We start from the raw sequence: 20,803 nt of genomic DNA on the forward strand, positions 1-20,803 counted from the left end.
CGCTCGCCGTCTGCTTTCAGCGACGGTGCCGTCCGGTCAGTCCCCTGGGGACCAATCTACTGGCTCGCCTCAGCCACAGGTGTCACCGACACTGCCTTCCATTTCGCCACATGGCGACGCGACGCCGCCGCAGCCTGTTCTCCCGCCGGCGACGCCCGCAATGGGCGCGTCGCTGCAACCGCCGGGCGCATCGCTGGGTCACACGCCAATGATCGCTTCCCGTGACCAGCTGTCCTCCGACATGGAACTCTTGCCCGCTCCGGACCATATGTCGTCTTCGCCCGTCGGGTGCCCCGGCCCGATGGAGGTCGACCCTTCGGCCCCTCCTGTCTCAATAAGGGCGCGTACACCTCACGTTGGCGTGCACCCTGGAGCAGGTTTTCAGGCGTTTCCTAGCTCCTCGCGATCCGAATGGCAGGGTACGGGAGGCACAGCCTCGCCTGTTAGGCTCCCCACCTCGTCGCGTACGTCAACATGCGGTCCTCCCCACGGCGGGCGGAAGCCTTATGCCACAACCGTACGCCGATTTGCGGGGGAGGAATGTGGTGTCACCGCCAGACACCACACTTGCTAGGTGGTAGCCTTTAAATCGGCCGCGGTCCGGTAGTATACGTCGGACCCGCGTGTCGCCACTATCAGTGATTGCAGACCGAGCGCCGCCACACGGCAGGTCTAGAGAGACTTCCTAGCACTCGCCCAGTTGTACAACCGACTTTGCTAGCGATGGTTCACTGACAAAATACGCTTTCATTTGCCGAGGCGATAGTTAGCATAGCCTTCAGCTACGTTATTTGTTACGACCTAGCAAGGCGCCATATTCAGTTACCATTGATATTGTGAACCATGTACTGTCACGAGCGACGTTCGTCATTAATGGATTAAAGTTAAGTATTTCACCAGCTACGTCCGTTTTTCTCAATTCTAATTCCCTTGCCATGTTCCAGACCTCACACCAGCCTGCGTGAGCTGAGATGCGTGCATTTCGGCCTCCTATAGCAATACGGTGTTGGCTGTCCTGCCAACCACAACAATAAGAAATAAAGATATTGTCTCCGCAGAGTCAGCAAGGAAAGGAACATATAGGAAACACAAGAAGTATGACATATCACATGGTAAGAAATCGGGGAATAACTTTCATGTTACCATAGGGAATATGGAGTATTAGAACTGTGGAGGAAGGGGAGGGGAGGTGGGGAGTAGAGAGGGATTGGGATACATCCAGTGGACAGCATCCAATCATTCAAAAGACAAATTGTTCCAAAAACGTCACGTTCGTTGAACAGCTTACAACGATTCTTGTTCTGTTTACGGTCTAAGCTTTTTCATCGGGAGTGGATTGTGTGTAACAGGAATGCAGCTTCTCACCCTCAGAGTTCAATCTGTGTATCGAAGAAACAATGTCAGAAAGAAGAGCAAGATCTAGGAGTGGTATAATAACTCAGGGATATCAAAGATAAGATAAACTGATGACATTGTATCCTCATTGTATCATCCATCAGATGACCGTGGATTACTGTCTGGTAATAGAGGTGTCTGAAACTGAAGAATGTATTTTCTCTGTGACCTATTTTTTCTCATATTCTTTATCTCTCAAGGATACAAAGGAAACAGGAATCAGATGGCAGTAGAGCTAGCGGCACTGCTTCTACACACAGCAGCAGGGCACAAATTGTTAGAGATTTCAATTATTCATCCTCTGCATGAATAAAAGTTTGATCGAATGGCGCATCGAATCGGTCTCGTAATGGACCTAGGTGCATGTCTGCAGAGTATGGCAACAGTTTTACATCACCCATGAAGAGAAAGCTCAGAACAATGAAAGGCCAGCTTTTTCCACAGGTACACATCAAGTGTGTAAACAAGCTAACAGCTAAACAGCTAACACTGCTATCCCGGATAAAAAGTACGGAATCGAGGTGTGTGACAGGCAAACCACGTCGGACACTACGTCGCCCCTGTGACTACGCAAAAGTTAAGAAGAATTTATTTCGAATCGGTGTTGTGCTCGATTGTACTGTCAAAAATACTGTCTATATTGCAATGAGCAGAAAGTTTATTGATTCGTATCGTTTTTTCTTTGGACATCTTCAGAATTGCTTAAATTTCAGAAACTCTGACGATGCTTCAAAAAGACGAAACGCATCAAATTGTTCAATTCTGAAGATGCGTCAAAAAGATGAAAATAGTCACGGCGGCCTAGACAGTTTTCGTTGCTGGAAGTACACTCCTGGAAATTGAAATACGAACACAGTGAATTCATTGTCCCAGGAAGGGGAAACTTTATTGACACATTCCTGGGGTCAGATACATCGCATGATCACACTGACAGAACCACAGGCACATAGACACAGGCAACAAAGCATGCACAATGTCGGCACTAGTACAGTGTATATCCACCTTTTGCAGCAATGCATGCTGCTATTCTCCCATGGAGACGATCGTAGAGATGCTGGATGTAGTCCTGTGGAACGGCTTGCCATGCCATTTCCACCTGGCGCCTCAGTTGGACCAACTTTCGTGCTGGACGTGCAGACCGCGTGAGACGACGTTTCATCTAGTCCCAAACATGCTCAATGGGGGACAGATCCGGAGATCTTGCTGGCTAGGGTAGTTGACTTACACCTTCTAGAGCACGTTGGGTGGCACGGGATACATGCGGACGTGCATTGTCCTGTTGGAAAAGCAAGTTTCCTTGCCAGTCTAGGAATGGTAGAACGATGGGTTCGATGACGGTTTGGATGTACCGTGCACTATTTAGTGTCCCCTCGACGATCACCAGAGGTGTACGGCCAGTGTAGGAGATCGCTCCCCACACCATGATGCCGGGTGATGGCCCTGTGTGCCTCGGTCGTATTGTGGCGTCCACCTGCACGGCGCCAAACACGCATACGACCATCATTGGCACCAAGGCAGAAGCGACTCTCATCGCTGAAGACGACACGTCTCCATTCGTCCCTCCATTCACGCCTGTCGCGACACCACTGGAGGCGGGCTGCACGATGTTGGGGCGTGAGCGGAAGACGGCCTAACGGTGTGCGGGACCGTAGCCCAGCTTCATGGAGACGGTTGCGAATGGTCCTCGCCGATACCCCAGGAGCAACCGTGTCCCTAATTTGCTGGGAAGTGGCGGTGCGGTCCCCTACGGCACTGCATAGGATCCTACGGTCTTGGCGTGCATCCGTGCGTCGCTGCGGTCCGGCCCAGGTCGACGGGCACGTGCACCTTCCGCCGACCACTGGCGACAACATCGATGTACTGTGGAGACCTCACGCCCCACGTGTTGAGCAATTCGGCGGTACGTTCACCCGGCCTCCCGCATGCCCACTATACGCCCTCGCTCAAAGTCCGTCAACTGCACATACGGTTCACGTCCACGCTGTCGCGGCATGCTACCAGTGTTACGGACTGCGATGGAGCTCCGTATGCCACGGCAAACTGGCTGACACTGACGGCGGCGGTGCACAAATGCTGCGCAGCTAGCGCCATTCGATGGCCAACACCGCGGTTCCTGGTGTGTCCGCTGTGCCGTGCGTGTGATCATTGCTTGTACAGCCCTCTCGCAGTGTCCGGAGCAAGTATGGTGGGTCTGACACACCGGTGTCAATGTGTTCTTTTTTCCATTTCCAGGAGTGTATATCACAAAGGTTTGCGGCATCAAGATCATAAAGTGGGACCATCTGCATGGACTGTATTAGCCTGGAGAACCAAAAATGAGAAACAAAATATGTTCAAATGTGTGTGAAATCTTATGGGACGTAACTGCTAAGGTCGTCAGTACCTAAGCTTACACACTACTTAACCTAAATTGTCGTAAGCACAAGCACACAGGCCCAAGCCCGAGGGAGGACTCGAACCTCCGCTGGGACCATAATAAGAGAAATGTCATTGTCCCTGTTCAAATATCTGTGCATTGATAAGTGACCAAACTGCTGAGGTCATCTGTCCCTACACTTACACACTGCTTAACTCAACTTACGCTAAGAACACACACATCCATGCCCGAGGTGGGACTCGAACTTCTGGCGGGAGGGACCGCGCTATCCGTGACATGACGCCTCTAACTGCTCGGCCACTTGGTGCGGCCGTAGTCTCTGTCCCTCCCACAGGGAGAAATACCTGTCTTACTAAATCATATTACCACACTGAAATCCAAATGATACAGATGCAACTGTTCGACTTTAAGGAACTCTGCTATCACTGATGCTGTAATGTATAGATATTTTATTCCCTACCTATCGTTCGCTTCTGAAACATTCAAAACGAAGTGCGCCTTTTCTCTCACGAAACTTTTTATTTATGTATGATGATCACAATGCCCGAGCATCGTGTTGGTATGAGCAGGAGAGTCTATCAGTGTTGGCAAATCAGCATTTTTAGAGCTAACTCTGTCTCCTTTTTAATATCATTGAAATGGAAACGAGCGTTTGGCGTCAATGGCCGGGAGACCCCTTAAAGGGCAGGGCGGCCACCTTGGTGCAGGCATTACTACATTCCACGCCACATTGGGCGACGTGCGTGCAGGTCGGTGATGAAATGATGATGAAGACAATGCAACACCCAGTACCTGAGAGGAGAAACTCCGCGACTCCGCCGGCAATCGATCCCGGGTCCGTAGGACGGCAATTCGTCACGCTGACCATTCAGCTATCAGCGCGGACTCAATGTCATTTAGCTGGCAAATGAGTGATTTAGCTGTTGTACGGAAGTATGGCTTCTTGCACAATCATTCGGCTTCTTTAGTAGCTTTATGCACGCACTCGTGGTGTGGGTTACAGTCGGCCTTCAACTGAGATGCGCCACTCACACTTGTTTTTGTGTCGCCTGTTGTGCTGATTGCTAGCAAGTGCGCATTTGTACACACCCGCGTAGTGGCTTCTTTCCCAGTCCGACTTCATTCATCATTAAGGCATTTTCTTACAGCCAAGCGACGATTAAATTGTCTTTTCCGTTAGATCACGAAGGTTCAAAAATAGTTCAAAAAGCTCTAAGCACTACGGGACTTACCATCTGAGGTCTTCAGTCCCCTGGACTTAGAACTACTTAAATCTATCTAACCTACGGACATCACAGACATCCATACCCGATGCAGGATTCGAACCTGCGTCCGTAGCAGCAGCGCAGATTCGGACTGAAGCGCCTAGAACCGCTCGGCCACAACGACCGGCTAGACCACGAAGGACAAAAGACGTATGACGAACATTTTGTACGGAAGAAAAGCGTCTCCCGCCGCAAGACGTTCTCTGATCAGTCTGTCCTGACAACGGAAGACAGCAAAACGAGAGCTGAAATTTTAAATTTAGCATTTGAGAAATCTTTCAAGCATGAGGATCGTATAAACATACCGCAGTTTGAGTCTCGTACAGATTCCGTCATGGCGGACATAGTGATAGACATTCCTGGGGTTGTGAAGCAGCTGAATAGGTTGAAAATAAATAAATCGCCCGGGCCTAATGGGATTCCAATTCTGTTTCACAGAGAGTACTCTACTGAACTGATTCCTTACTTAGCTTGCATTTATCGCGAATCTCTTTCCCAACGTAAAGTCCCGAGCGAATGGAAAAAAGCGCAGGTAACGCATGTATATAAGAAGGGTAGAAAGACGGATCCTCAAAAATACAGACCAATATCCTTAACATCGGTTTGTTTGCAGGATTCTTGACTTCCGGAAAGCGTTTGACTCGGTGGCCCACTGCACTCCTAACTAAGGTACGAGCATATAGGATTGGTTCCCAAGTATGTGAGTGGCTGGAAGACTTCTTAAGTAATAGAACCCAGTACGTTGTCCTCGATGGTGAGTGTTCATCTGGAGTGCCCCAAGGATGTGTGGTAGGTCCACTGTGGTTTTCTATCTACATAAATGATCTTTTGGATAGGATGGATAGCAATGTGCGGCTGTTTGCTGATGATGCTGTGGCGTACGGGAAGGTGTCGTCGTTGAGTGACTGTAGGAGGATACAAGATGACTTAGACAGGATTTGTGACTGGTGTAAAGAATGGCAGCTAACTCTAAATATAGATAACTGTAAATTAATGCAGATGAATAGGAAAAAGAATCCTGTAATGTTTGAATACTCCATTAGTAGTGTAGCGCTTGACACAGTCACGTCGATTAAACATTTGGGCGTAACATTGCAGAGCGATATGAAGTGGGACAAGCATGTAATGGCAGTTGTGGGGAAGGCGGATAGTCGTCTTCGGTTCATTGGTAGAATTTTGGGAAGATGTGGTTCATCTGTAAAGGAGACCGCTGATAAAACACAAATACGACTTATTCTTCAGTACTGCTCGAGCGTTTGGGATCCCTTTCAGGTCGGATTGAGGGAGGATATAGAAGCAATTCAGGGGCGGGCTGCTAGATTTGTTACTGGTAGATTTGATCATCACACAAGTGCTACGGAAATGCTTCAGGAACTCGGGTGGGAGTCTCTACAGGAAAGGAGGCGTCCTTTTCGAGAATCGCTACTCAGGAAATTTAGAGAACCAGCATTTGAGGCTGACTGCAGTACAATTTTACTGCCGCCAAGTTACATTTCGCGGAAAGACCACAAAGATAAGATAAGAGAGATTAGGGATCGTACAGAGGAATATAGGCAGTCAATTTTTCCTCTTTCTGTTTGGGAGTGGAGTAGGGAGAGAAGGTGCTAGTTGTGGTACGAGGTACCCTCCGCCACGCACCGTATGGTGGATTCCGGAGTATGTATGTAGGTGTAGAATACATTTTTCGATCCTCAGTACTCCTGCGTACATAAAGGAGCAGACTGACGACCTGTGTGTCGACGTAGTGCGCCCTCACGCAATGATCTCGAGTTCAGATACTCTGACGGACATACGGGGTCTGTCGTGGTTGATCATGCTGGTTTTGGCCTCCGAACTGTGCGGATTTTCGAACTCCAGTTTGAAGTACCGTCGGACGCTATGGTGGCCGCTTTTAAACCTCACAGCTACGTCGTCAGCCAAGTGGCTGAAACGTGGAAGACGTTCGAAACGTACCGTGCCATCATTGGTGTCCGTCAGATAAAATTGAACTACGGAAAAACGTGCCTTCCTACTTGGTTGTTGCCGGCTGCAGGTCTGTCGTCACATACGATGGCCAGCCGCGCACTTGTTCAGGTTGTCACCAGGAAGGCCATGCCCGCTCTTAGCGTCTCCGATGTAGACTGCCTCAGACACCGATCTTAGACGTCGCTTCGCCTGCGGCGCCAACTGTGTTACCTCTGTCTTACGTGTCTCCGGCGGTGCTGCCTGATACGTTCCGTCTGAATCAGTCGGCGCCGGTGTCGGCTCCTCTCGACGACGCGATGGTCGTTTCGCCTCTCTCTCCTAAACAACAGCCGGAGGCTCTACAACTAAAAGACGGCCGTCAACAGGCACAAGCTGTCTGCACCGACCTCATTGTTGTTGATCATGGAGCCGTACCTAACTCTGCTTTTCTGCCGTCTGGCCACATGTCGGACGATAGCCGTCCCCCATGCGACACAGAGGAGAGTGGTAGAAAATAACAGTCGCCGAGGAAACGGAAGACACGCCGTATCCCTTCTGATGACTGTGCAGGATGACGATCCTGGTACTGATGGAGCGCCGTCCTTTGACGCACTGACACTTGACAATGTGGCATCCTTCCCTGCCTCCATCTCCAGTCATCGTCCACCTAGGGACACAGACCTTCCCCCATCTGCGTCTGATGAGGTTGCCTCCCGTTCTGTGATGGTTACATTTTGGCTTGCCGGTTAATAAATGCGTAAAACTTGATCAAATTGTTCCTCAAACAGTTGTAGTTACCTAACAATATCTACCAGACTTCACTATCGTCTACGTCCCTACCCATCTCTCCTTTAATTACCTTGCAACGAATAATAATTACACTGTTGGCCATTAAAATTTCTACTCCACGAAGATGACGTGCTACAGACGCGAAATTTAACCGACAGGCACAAGATGCTGTGATATGCAAATTATTTGCTTTTCAGAGAATTCACACAAGGTTGGCGCCGGTGGCGACACCTACAACGTGCTGACATGAGTAAAGTTTCCAACTGATTTATCGTACAGCTGTTCACCGGCGTTGCCTGGGGAAACATTGTTGCGATGCCTCGTGTGAGGAGGAGAAACGCGTACCATCACGTTTCCGACATTGATAAAGGTCGGATTGTAGCCTATCGCGACTCTCGTTTATCGTATCGCGACATTGCTGCTCGCGTTGGTCGAGATCCAGTTGTTAGCAGAACAGGGAAGCGGTGGGTTCAGGAGGGTAATACGGAACGCCGTGCTCGATCCCAACGGCCTCTTATCACTAGCAGTCGAGATGACAGGCATCTTATCCGCATGGCTGTAACGGATCATGCAGCCACGTCTCGATCACTGAGTCAACAGATCGGGAAGTTTGCAAGAGAACAACCACATGCACGAACAGTTCGACAACGTTTGCAACAGCATGGACTATCAGCTTGAAGACCACGGCTGCGTTTACCATTGACGTTGCATCACAGACAGGAAGGCCTGCGATGGTGTACTCAAAGACGAACCTGGCTGCACGAATGGAAAAACGTCATTTTTTCGGATGAATCCAGGTTCTGTTTACAGCATCATGATGGCCGCATCCGTGTTTGGCGACATCGCGGTGAGCGCACATTGCAAGCGTGTATTCGTCATCGCCATATTGGCGTATCACCCGGCGTTATGGTATCGAGTGCCATTGGTTACACGACTCTGTCACCTCTTGTTCGAATTGAGGGCACTTTGAACAGTGGACGTTACATTTCAGATGTGTTACAACTTTTGGCTCTACCCTTCGTTCGATCCCGAAAGATCCCTACATTTCAGCCGGATAATGCACGACCGCATGTTGCAGGTCCTGTACGGGCCTTTCTGAATACAGAAAATGTTCGACTACTGCTCTGGCCAGTACATTCTCCAGATCTCTCACCAACTGAAAACGTCTGGTCAATGGTGGCCAGGCAACTGGCTCATCACAATACGACAGTCGCTACTCTTGATCAACTGTGGTATCGTGTTGAAGCTGTAAGGTCAGCTGTACCTGTACAAGCCGTCCAAGCTCTGTTTGACTGAATGTCAAGGCGTCTCAAGGCTATTATTAAGGCCATATGTGGTGGTTCTGGGTACTGATTTCTCAGGATCTGAGCACCAAAACTGCGTGAAAATGTAAGCACATGTCAGTTCTAGCATAATATATCTGTCCAATGAATACCAGTTTATCATCTCCATTTCTTCTTGACCTAGCAATTTTAATGGACAGTAATGTACTTGTCTGCATTACAGAAGTAACATGAACTATGTTGTAACCGAGCTAGGTGGCGCAATGGCCTCACATTGCAGTTCAAACATGTAGTGTCCTGCAGGCGGCAGGAAGGAACTAACAAATGGTTTAAATGGCTCTGAGCACTATGGTACTTAACTGTTGATGTCATCAGTCCCCTACAGCTTAGAACTAATTCACCTAACCTAAGGACATCAGACACATCCATGGCCGAAGGAGGATTCGAACCTGCGAGCGTAACGGTCGCGCGGTTCCAGACTGTAGCATCTACAACCGCTCTGCCACCCCTGCCGGCTAGGAACTAACAGTCAATTAGAACAGAGTTCATTATAATTAAAGTGAAACCTCTTATTGGCATATACTAAGTTTTCAACGTAAGAGCAATAAGAAAACCCCAAAATTCTTGTGGTGGCATACCTGATAAAGAAACAATGGAAGAAAATACTGAACATAATCTACTCTACCAATTACAAAATATGTGCGTCTACAATGCTGCAGTGAGCATATACAATAATAGGGCCGACGTAAGTACTGGCCGGAGCCGTTGCTAGCTATAGGTAAGCACTGCCATTCTCACTTTCTGGGCATGCTTATGAAGCAGTGTTGGCGAAATGCTACATGAGTCATACGTGTTCCGATTATTGGAATTCTGTCACATGTTATCTGGCGAAGTAGTTCCATGTTTATTTGGAAAGCCTGTTATTGTTCGTATCCGTTGTCAATGTTTCTCTTCGCGCTCCTGCAATCAAATAGGCAACCCATCTCTCGTGTCGGTATCGTGGCCCCTCTAAATAAGGGGCCGGTACGACAAAACCCTCATCCTTCCATCCTGACTTATGTTTCCCGTGATTTCATAAAATCGCTTTAGGCAAGTGCCCGGATAGCTCCTTTAAAAAGACATGGCATACTTCCTTCTGCATCCTACCCTAATCTGGTTGGACAGATGACCTCGGTGTTAGGTCCCTTCCCCAAAGTTAACCAGTCAACTATGTTGTCCACCAGAAGATAATTTCTGCTTCAATATTTATTGCATGCAGATATGTACAAAAAAACTGTATCTGATACTATATAATGCGGGAAATGGGGTTTTATCTTAGAGGCGTACACGTGACTCGCTGCTTACAACGATGCGATCTCGCATCAGAGCTCTGCATGCATTATGTACCCGCAGGAGCCGACTCTGGGCGAATTTTTTTTAAATTTTAGTGCAATTGTCGGACTCTTTCGCTGAAGTTTTCAATGTCGATACTGGGACGTGGCCTATCACAGTAACTGTCTTTCCAAGAGATGTTGAATGCACTTATGGAAAGTATACAGAGTTTTGGGCATTATCAACGCTAAGCATTATGAGCTCCTCAGAAACTATCAATTGCGGAAAACTTCGTTTCGATAAATGAAAACGCTGACAAAATAAAAGGGGTGTTACGTCTCGTGTGACTCACTTAAAATGTAGACTGGCAGTGTCAAGGTAAGTGTTTCTGAAGAAGAAAAATTTATGAAGATCGAGTGTAGTTTTCTATGGAGTGTAGCCATATATGGAAGTGAAACGTGGACGATAAATAGTTTAGACAAGAAGAGAATAGAAACTTTCGAAATGCGGTGCTACAGAAGAATTCTGAAAATTAGATGGGGCGATACCATAACTAATGAGGAGGTCTCTACATCTACATCTACAGTACTGAGTAGAATTGGGGAGAAGACAAATTTGTGGCACTACTTGACTAGAAGAAGGGATCGGTTGGTAAGACATGTTCTGAGGCATCAAGGGATCATCAGTTTAGTATTTGAGGGCAGCGTCGAGGGTGAAAATCGCAGAGGGAGACCAAGAGATGAACACACTAAGCAGATTCAGTAGGATATAGGTAGCTGTAAGTACTTGGAGGTGAAGAAGCTTGCCCAGGATAGAGTAACATCAAACCAATCTTTGGACTGAAGACCACAACAACAACACATATAAAATAAAAATGTTTGTGTGTGTGTGTGTGTGTGTGTGTGTGTGTGTGTGTGTGTGTGCGTGTGTGTGTGTGTGTGTGTGTGTGTGTGTGTGTGTGTGTGTGTGTGCTCCACATCTCCTCCCAAACCACTAGATCCTTTTCAACAAAGCAGCTCATTCACTTGCACATCTACCCCTTGCAGCTGTAGCAGCTCATGAGAGTGTTCCAAACCAGCACCAGCAAAATTGGCATCAAATTAAATTTGTGAAAATGATGGTGTGAGAGCAGAGAATGGAGCAGGCAACTTGTTAGATGGCGCTTCACAAGTTAAGGTATGAATGCAAAGTGCAAGTATAATTGTAACACCACAGCATCAGCTTCTCACAAAGATGGCATCTTTGGGGCACAGTTCTCAAAACCACAGAGTATGAGTATGCATAGGCACTGGTCGAAATGTACTGGCATCTTGCTTAGCAGCTGCTGCACCACACCATCTTGACGCTAACAGTCATGCTCCACATTTGACACATCATCATTCAGTTACAGAGTCTCGAGTGTATATGTTTTCTTCTGGTGAGAGCTCAAAAATTTTTATTCCTTCCTTAGACGAAGTTTGGATTGGTGCTTTCATTCAATGCTTTGACAGGGGCACTGTCATCTCTACACAGAGAATGTTGTAGCGACCTTAAGGGACTAACGAAGGCAAGTTCCCAATTTGCCACACTTATTTGTAAATGTGAAGTGTTAGCCGGCCGCTGTGGCCGAGCGGTTTTAGGAGCTTTAGTCCGAACCAGGCGGCTGCTATGGTCGCTGTTTCGAATCCTGCCTCGGGCATGGGGGCATGGATGTGTGTGATGTCCTTAGGTTAGTTAGGTTTAAGGAGTCCTAAGTATAGGGGACTGATGCCCTCAGATGTTAAGTCCGATAGTGCTTAGAGCCATTTGAACCATTTTTTGTGAAGTGTTCCGGTCATATTTTCGTGTTCTGATGTATCAGATTTATGCAGTATGAGAGAACAGCAGAGAACATTCCAACAAAATTTCCAATATATCATTCTGATTATATTTACTGGTTTGCCACTACGTCACATAAAATTTTTTTTAAAAAAATGTGTATGCACAGGTTTTGCAGTTCCGGCAAATTACGGGTATCTGGTCTGTGGAAGCGGAGATGGAGCCAGATTGTGTTCCATACGCGTTTAGTTGGCTTCAAATCAGGCCAATTTTGTTGCCAGGACGCCAGTATCGCTCTCCTCAAACAACTGTAGAACAAATGCGCCTATGCTGGAAGGCGCCATTCTGTGGAGGATGACCTAAACAAAGAAGGGATTGAGGCTGTCAACAATAATACTTGCGTAGTCCACAGCTGTCACGGTGCTTTCAATTATTATGACAGTCTTCAGGGAAGCACTAGATAAGGTCCCCCATAACCTAATACAGCCCGCACTGGCCTGTATTCGCGGCGTGATGAATGTTTCGAGCAGCGGTTCGCCTCGACGACGGACTCTACCATCGTTCTGGTGTAACAAAAAACGGACAGAGAATTTGGTAGAAAACGAAATCATATGACCGATATTGGCAACGTCTTATGTTAGAAATGACGCAGGAATTAATTTGCGAATATCTTTTGATTATTGATCTTGAACTCCCGTGCTATAGCTGATTAAGTTAAACACTACGGGTCGCCACTTCTTTACATATACCACGGAGCCATCCTTATACGTCGCGTGTTATATGTCTATGGAGCAAAGCAGTGGATAAAACCCACGCTATTACCATACTTTAGTGCATATCCATCTCTGGAATGGAGCCCTGAAGCGCTCGCACCGAGCTAAAGCGCCGAATTTGTTTTCATTTGGCCGACGTTTACTGCCGACCTGCGGGAGCCGGCCTGCGTCCCAGTTACGGCAGGTATAATAGATAAAGGAGGAGGAAGTGGGGGTCTGTATGTCCTCCAGGGCAGTTCGACCTGTCTGTGTACGTCACCGGTCGCAGGCGCTGCTCCGCCATTAGAAGAAACAAGTCCTCATTTAAGTTGTTTGCAACAGCAGTTATTCAGTCGGTGGCTCAGTGGTGAAGTGCAGACTGTTGCTCCAAAGGCTTGGAGACATTCCACGGGCTAGAACGAGGATTATTGTCTTGTCCATATCTGACAATGATAGCTAATATGAAAAATGTCAAGTAGCACTGAGGATCGAAATGCATTTTATACCTGTGTACGGCTGTTTTCGAAATGTAGCCTTTCATGTAGGGAGAAATTATGGTTAGTCCCAGCTTGCATGGAAATATTGTCAAAATGTCATGTAAATTCATACGACCACGGAACCTGATAGCAGTCGACAAATCAAAAACTCTGAAGATACAGTGTTGGAATGATAATTAAATGGACACCCTAGCTGGAAACAGGCGTTGATATACTTCATAGGGGACATGTTGAAAAGTGTGCCCCGACCGGGACTCGAACCCGGGATCTCCTGCTTACATGGCAGACGCTCTATCCATCTGAGCCACCGAGGGTACAGAGGATAGCGCACCTGCAGGGATTTATCCCTTGCACGCTCCCAGTGATACCCACATTCCCAACATGTCCACACCACTACATTTGTAGTGCGCCTAATAGATGTTTGCCCATCATACTCATTACTCGTGGGGGATTAGTCTACCAAGTTCCATACGAGTTCGGATATAACGTGCCGAATAATGAGTATGATGGGCAAACATCTATTGTGGACATTAAGTTGGGAATGTGGGTCTCACGGGCAGCCCTGCAGGCGCACTATCCTCTGTGCCCTCGGTGGCTCAGATGGATAGAGCGACTGCCATGTAAGCAGGAAATCCCAGGCTCGAGTCCCGGTCGGGGCACACATTTTCATCATGTCCCCAATGAAGTATATCAACGCCTGTTTGCAGCTAGGGTGTCCATTTAATTATCATTTCATTGTAGCAAAGCTGCATGGTCATATACGGTAACTGTTCTTTCAGGAACAGATACTACCGTCATATATACCGTTATGGATTTCGCTGTGTGTACTCTAAGCTACAAATTATGACAGTATGTCATTTCAAGGCAACAAGACATTGAACATTTATGTGAAACACGTCGCTCTTGGTGCGATACGTTGTAATTAAATGTCGTTCAACGGCCCATGGGCGAAAAGCTCTTCAGGAGAGGGTAACACGAATGACGTTATTGTGGAATGTGGTGCGTGTTCATCATGGTGCAGCGGTTAAGGTCGTGGAATAAGAGACAAGAAGAAAGAATTTTCACACCACGGTACATCCAATACTATCCCATATTGGTGTAAGTAACATACTCTGGGACGCTCGCATTAACATAATAAAAGTGCCACAAGTTGCCTGTGTGCTTGCGTCACGGATTCCTCTGCCGAAGTTTGACGTTTTCGTCAAACAAACCTCGGCCGTATAACCTGAGACAGATAGCTACAGGCGATTTGTCGACAAGTCGCCACGAGATAATTGACAATGTTGAATAAAAGTGTGTTCTGCAGTATTCGATGTTATTTACGTAAAAAAACAGTCCCTCTCAGGAATGTGTTCCATTTTGTGACTTATGCAAAAGATTAAATACTGTTCGTTTCCCTGGTTGAAATGACATTTTTAGTCTTTCTGGTCACAAATATTTAGTTTTTTTTTTCGAATATGTCACGATTTCCGTGGATCGATTCACACACGAGAGAACCTGGTGTTTTTAACTGCTATCGAGATCGGCCAAGCGGTTCTAGGCGCTACAGTCCGGAACCGCGCGACTGCTACGTTCGCGGGTTCGAATTCTGCCTCGAGCGTGGATGTGTGATGTCCATACTTTAGTTAGGTTTAAGTAGTTCTAAGTTCTAGGGGACTGATGACCTCAGATGTTAAGTCCCATATTGCTCAGAGCCATTTGAACCATTTGCTATCGAGTTCCATGGTCGCACTGAGGGAAACGTCAAACTGACGTCACTTCCAAGTAAGCCGGGAGTGAAACTAAAGCGATCCTTTAATCTTTCGCAGAACTACACCATACTGGGCGAGTGACTTCTTTGATCGCAGAAATTCACTCGCGTGTTGCCTCTACCTGATAGAACGAGGTATCGTTGCCGCAACGAAGAGGTGCAGGACTCAAATACATCTACAGCTGCATACATACCCCGCAATCCACCGTACGCTGTGTGGCGAAGTGTGCTCTGCACCACTATTAGTCAACTCCTTTCCTTTTCCTCCAGGAAGTAGAGCGAGGTAAAATGACTGTCTATATGACTCTGAATGAGCCCTAATTTCTCTTACCTCATCTTCGTGGTCTTTAAGCGCAATGTACATTGGCGGCAGTAAAATCATTAGCCACTCGGCTTCAAATTCCGTGTTCTCTAAATTTTTTCGATAGTGTTCTTCGAAAACAGTCATCTTCCGTCCAGGGACTCCCACTTGAGTTCCCGAAGCATCTCCGTTGCACTTGCGTGTTGTTCGAACCCACCCTCTGCCATATGAAGCAATTCGCCTCTGAACTGCTTCGATGTCCTCTTCCTATCCGGCCTGGTGTGGATCCAAAATACTCGAGCAGTATTCAAGAAAAGGTGACACCAGCGTCCTACATGGTGCCTCCTTTACAGATGAATCACACTTTCCTAAAATTGTGCTAACAAAACAAAAGTCGACCATTCGCTTTTTCTACCACAATCCTAAAATGCTCGTTCCATTTCATATCGCTTCGCATCTTTACGCTCGGGTATTTAAGCTATGTGTCTGTCTCAGGCAGGACCTTACAATGCTGTATCCGATCATTATAGTTTTGTAGTTCCTCATCTGTATTAACTTAAACTTCCCCACATAACGGGCCAGCTGCCATTCGCCACCCCAACTAGAAATTCAGTCACCGTCATTTTGCATCCTCCTACAGTCACTCAACGTCGATACCTACACCACAGCATCATCAGCAAACAGCCGTAGATTCCGGGCAACCGTGTCCGCCTGATTAATTGAACGTATAACGCGAGCTAAGGATTTAGACCAACTTCGGCCAAACAAAATGCTAGGCAGCAGAATTCGTTTGTCTTCCATCGTGCTTTGTGACAAAAAAAGACCAGTTAAGTTACTTCTTCAAACTTTTACGTGAATAGAATTTGGACTCTCGTTATATATAATGGTTTTCATTTTTTAACTTAGATTTACTCCACTGAGGGTTGCAACACGCTGACCGAAATCTAGGTGTGCTATATACATTATTTACGACAGGTTGTTGTACCATTTACTACTTGTGTCAAGGCTGCGCTATTTTTGCACCTCCAACCGAACAACATGTCTGTGCGTCTTGGATGATAGTTGCACTGGACAGTTGATATCCTGGACTAAATTGAATATGGTCCTACAGAACGCATGGAAGCAATGGGATGTCGACCAATGCGATCAGCAATATCACAGAACGATAAACTGCAGGCCTGGTAGCCCATAATCCTGCCATTTTCGTTCGGTTCTACCAGAAGTGGTAAGCATTTCTCCTTTCAGTAGGTGTAATACTATCTTATGGCATGATATCCATATGTGAAACCCATTGCGTATTCTTCGATTATAGCCTACATAGAATCTAGATGTCGTTATCCTGAATAGTTAGAGCGGCTGTACTAAATTCGCACTAATTTGCTAATCCTAGTATATAGTACATTTAATGACAAACTGCCGTCTTGAAGGGGCAGCAATTAAAAATCAGAAATGGTAAAAATTTTGTATAATATTGAGGGTTGGATACAGTGGAAATCAAGGCGTATTACGTCAGTGCTTTACCGGCTTCCTTCCTTCGCACTGTACTTCCGCAAGTGTGACGAATACGACAGCAGTGGCTCCGCGGTCGCTTCCCATTCGCCGATACGTTCCACCATACTAGAGTGTGCAGAAGAGTAAAGCTGTCAGATTCTACAGAAGTAGAGTGCACTATCTTGCATTTGTACAGTGGCACTGACGCGCCACAAATGGTCGACTCTCAGGATCAGATGGCCTCTAACTAATAGAGGTTTTGTGAGACTGTGCATGGTGTAACTCGAAAATTAGGTCATGCAGTATAAACAACAGCTAATACGCCTCATATGAGAATGCGGGGGAGGTAAAGGGAGGGTCAGGGATATCTAAGTAAAGTTCGATACCATAGTTGTCATCAATTTCTGCAACTTTATCGAAGACTGCTGCAAATTTATTTCCACAATTAATCACCATTTAGGGAACACACTTCATCTGTTGTAATGTCATCACAGACTCCATAATATGTCGAACCTGTGTGTATATCAACAAAATTTGAGACATTATCTGAATGTAGATTAAATATGGAAATAAAGCTACGTAGTCTTCAACAATGTACACAACCAGACACACCATTTTAATCTATACTGACCGATACCTTTGGAGCTGCAAAATTCTACAAGAAAATCTGTAGTATCAGTTGTAAGGTTTGAAGCGGGTCATGGAATGATTACCTCGAAATGAACTTGAATACAGTTTTCAAGATCAGATCAACGTTATTTTTGCCAATGGTAACACTTATGTTTTATTCTGTATTCATATTCTACGTAAAAAAAACGCATTGTTAGCAGGGAAAATGTTTTGGAAAAACCTGTGGATTTTCGCCAGGGGAACTTCCAAGGTTAGTAATGTGCCCAGAACGAAACGAGATCGGAAAATCTTTCAGTGGACATCTTGTGTGGCTCCTGAACTCTGTCCACTGGTGACATTTTCGTGGACTTGAAACGGTCTTCAAATTCTTCCGTATTGATTAACTTGAGAGCAAATACCTTCGTCATCTCCGGAGCCCAAAGGGCAGATGGCACTTCTTTATTTTAGAAAATAAGGATAACTGTGTGTAGCAGCTGCTGTTTATGCAGTAGTTACCGCAGCAATAATATCTCGGCTACGTGGATTCAGAAATTTACGTTGGCGTAACACAAGATGGTGGAATAAACCTGGGGTTTTAAGACGTGACGACGGCGATCGGGATTTGCACAGTCTGTAACACAATGAACTGAGGTCGAAGGACAGGGAATCATGCAAACATTTTCTGAGAATGGGCGAGACAGAGTTATTGACGCTGGTTTTCTCAGTATGTCCACGAATAAGAAACCAAAACCAGCTATGCGAAAATGTATCTCAGCTGCAGAGAGGTGAGTAGGTACCTTTATATAAGCCTAGTGTTACTAAGCTGCTCCACGTTCAGTGCATACTTGTAATCTTTTAACTAATTTCATACGTTGCTTCTAACACTGAGGTTTCTAGCTAGTGGAGAAAGCTGCAGAAGCGTAATGTTTTCATTCACAGTATCTGGAAGCAGGATATCGTCAATTATTCCTGAAACTTGTGGCCCAGTTTACCAGTGCTTCAAGGATCCATACATGAAGGTATGTTGATTTATTTAAATTTCTGCTGAACATGGACAAAGTAAGTTTATGTAATAACACATTTAAATAAGCTGAGAAGGACAAAAAAGAAACCATTGTTGTTCAGATGTGTTGCTTTCAGGAAGAAACGTATTTCGGGGAGTGAGTGCATTCTGGGTGCCTCTGGAACAACTTTTTATGCAGTTTTATGTGTTATGTTTCTTTAATTGTCAAATCCCTTCACTCCGCTAACGTTAATAGAAATAGCAATGATTCTTTAAAGCGCCTTTCTCAACCATTTCCAGAAAAGTGTTTCGGGGAAAGGATGTATCTCTGATCAAGCCATCACCTTTGCCTGTGTTCAGGCATTACCACGTATTTTTATACGTCGCCAATTTTATTCAAAATGAAGCACTACTTTGTAAAAGATTATGTTAAGAACTTAACTTTACAATTTAAGGGTCCAACATGTTTCTGTCCTACCAGAGGAATTTTCTAACAGAATCAGTGCACTTTGTAATTCATCACTTTCAGTTGTTGGTGGAAAATATATCTGATACATAGTGAGTCCAGAGTTTAAGGTTATACTTCGTTTCCAATTGAAGCATGTATGAAAGTCCCATTGATATACTTACATCAGATTTTCTTTCTTTTAGATGCCATCGCTATAAAGTAAATGGAAACATATATCAAAACAGTTTCAAGACATATGTAACCTCCCAGACTGTTTTGTGCTTTAGGGAACAGCATTTTGTTACTGGCACTTGTTCATGCACAGTATAAATATACATGTGTGGATGTGGGTTGTAATGGGACGGTTGCTGATGCAGAAATGTTTCATAAGACTCTGTGAAATTCTTACTGATGCAGAAAATTTAATGAACGTTCCTCTGTGAGAGGCGCTATCAGGAACTGAAACTGTGGTGCCAGATATAGTTGTAGCTGATGATATTTTCCCCTATCTGAGGATATAATGAATCCATACAACGGAAATCTCCTACTGAAGCAAAAAATATTTGATTATTGTTTGAGCAGGACAAGAAAACCTTCTAATAAAGTTTTTAGAATACTGAGCAATAGGTTCAGAATTCCTCTTAAGACAATGGAGCAACCTTTAGAAATTGTGAAGAAAATCGCACTTTCTATTTGTGCGCTAAGTAAAGTTTTACTGGACACGTGCTGGAAGGGTTATGTTGGACAATCGGGAAAGAATGAAGACACAAAGCAGTGTGTCATTATTCCAGGAGAATGGCAGCACATTAATGTGAGGGCATAGGAAGATTGGGCCAACACAAGATAGCTAAAGAAGCTGGGAAAGTGAGGGACACCCTTCAAGAATATTTCAGCACTACTGGGTACTTACAATGGCAGTGGCAACCTGTAAGAAAATGTCAGCATTGATAGAGAGCCAGATCTTCAACATAATTAATGTTAATTATGATAGAAAATTTAATATGGTATTCAGGAGTGTGTATGATATTCATACATTAACTGCGTTGGTATTAGCAATAAATTCTGCAATTTGAATTTGCTGTAATTACATTTCACATTCAAGACAATGCACCCCATTTAGTTTTTATTCTATAGATATTAAGAGACTAAAGTTTAGTTAAAATAAACAAATGAACAGAGTTATTACACAAAATATACAAGTAAACAGCCTTGCTACATACCATTGCCCAAGTCTTCCTCCTGTACATTACAAAGTATTTTAAATATCTCTTTCTTAGCATTCGTCAACAAAGCTTTAATTTTTATTTACTGTAGAGAAACTTCAACATCAGTTGGAGTAGTTATTGGTTTATTTATGCTGCTCAGTATGTTGTCAGCTCTTTTCAAAATAGTAGTTTCTTCTTCAATGTAAGTACTCTTCCTTTTTATCCCTTGATCATACCACGTGGACTGCTGTATGATGATCTTTGAAATGATTAGCCGTCTCATGCAACATCACGTTCCTATACTTTTAGTTACCAAAAAAGACTATGCTAGTGGGGTTTGAAACCACGTTCTTCGAATCAAAAGTCAAGACGCAGCAAACAACTGAGCTGTTTTGACACAAACTGCATAAGAAATAATACAGGCAATAAAAACTAAACGAGCAGCGATAGAAATACACCGTTTGTTGCAATATGCTTGGGACAATAGTACATTTTCAGCCGGACAAACTTTCGAAATTACAGTAGTTACAATTTTCAACAACAGATGGCGCTGCAAGTGATGTGAAAGATATAGAATACAACGCAG

At 45.3% G+C, this 20,803-nt stretch overlaps 1 non-coding gene across 1 annotated transcript; it reads right to left on the reverse strand.

Annotated features, from left to right (window-relative positions):
- Positions 1 to 13,650: 13,650 nt before the first annotated feature.
- On the reverse strand, positions 13,651 to 13,724 carry Trnat-ugu (transfer RNA threonine (anticodon UGU)). The gene has a single exon. It is a non-coding gene; the product is annotated as a tRNA-Thr (tRNA).
- Between the last annotated feature and the right edge of the window lie 7,079 nt (positions 13,725 to 20,803).

Source organism: Schistocerca gregaria, chromosome 9 (assembly GCF_023897955.1).
Source record: "Schistocerca gregaria isolate iqSchGreg1 chromosome 9, iqSchGreg1.2, whole genome shotgun sequence".
Taxonomy (NCBI): Eukaryota; Metazoa; Arthropoda; class Insecta; order Orthoptera; family Acrididae; genus Schistocerca; species Schistocerca gregaria.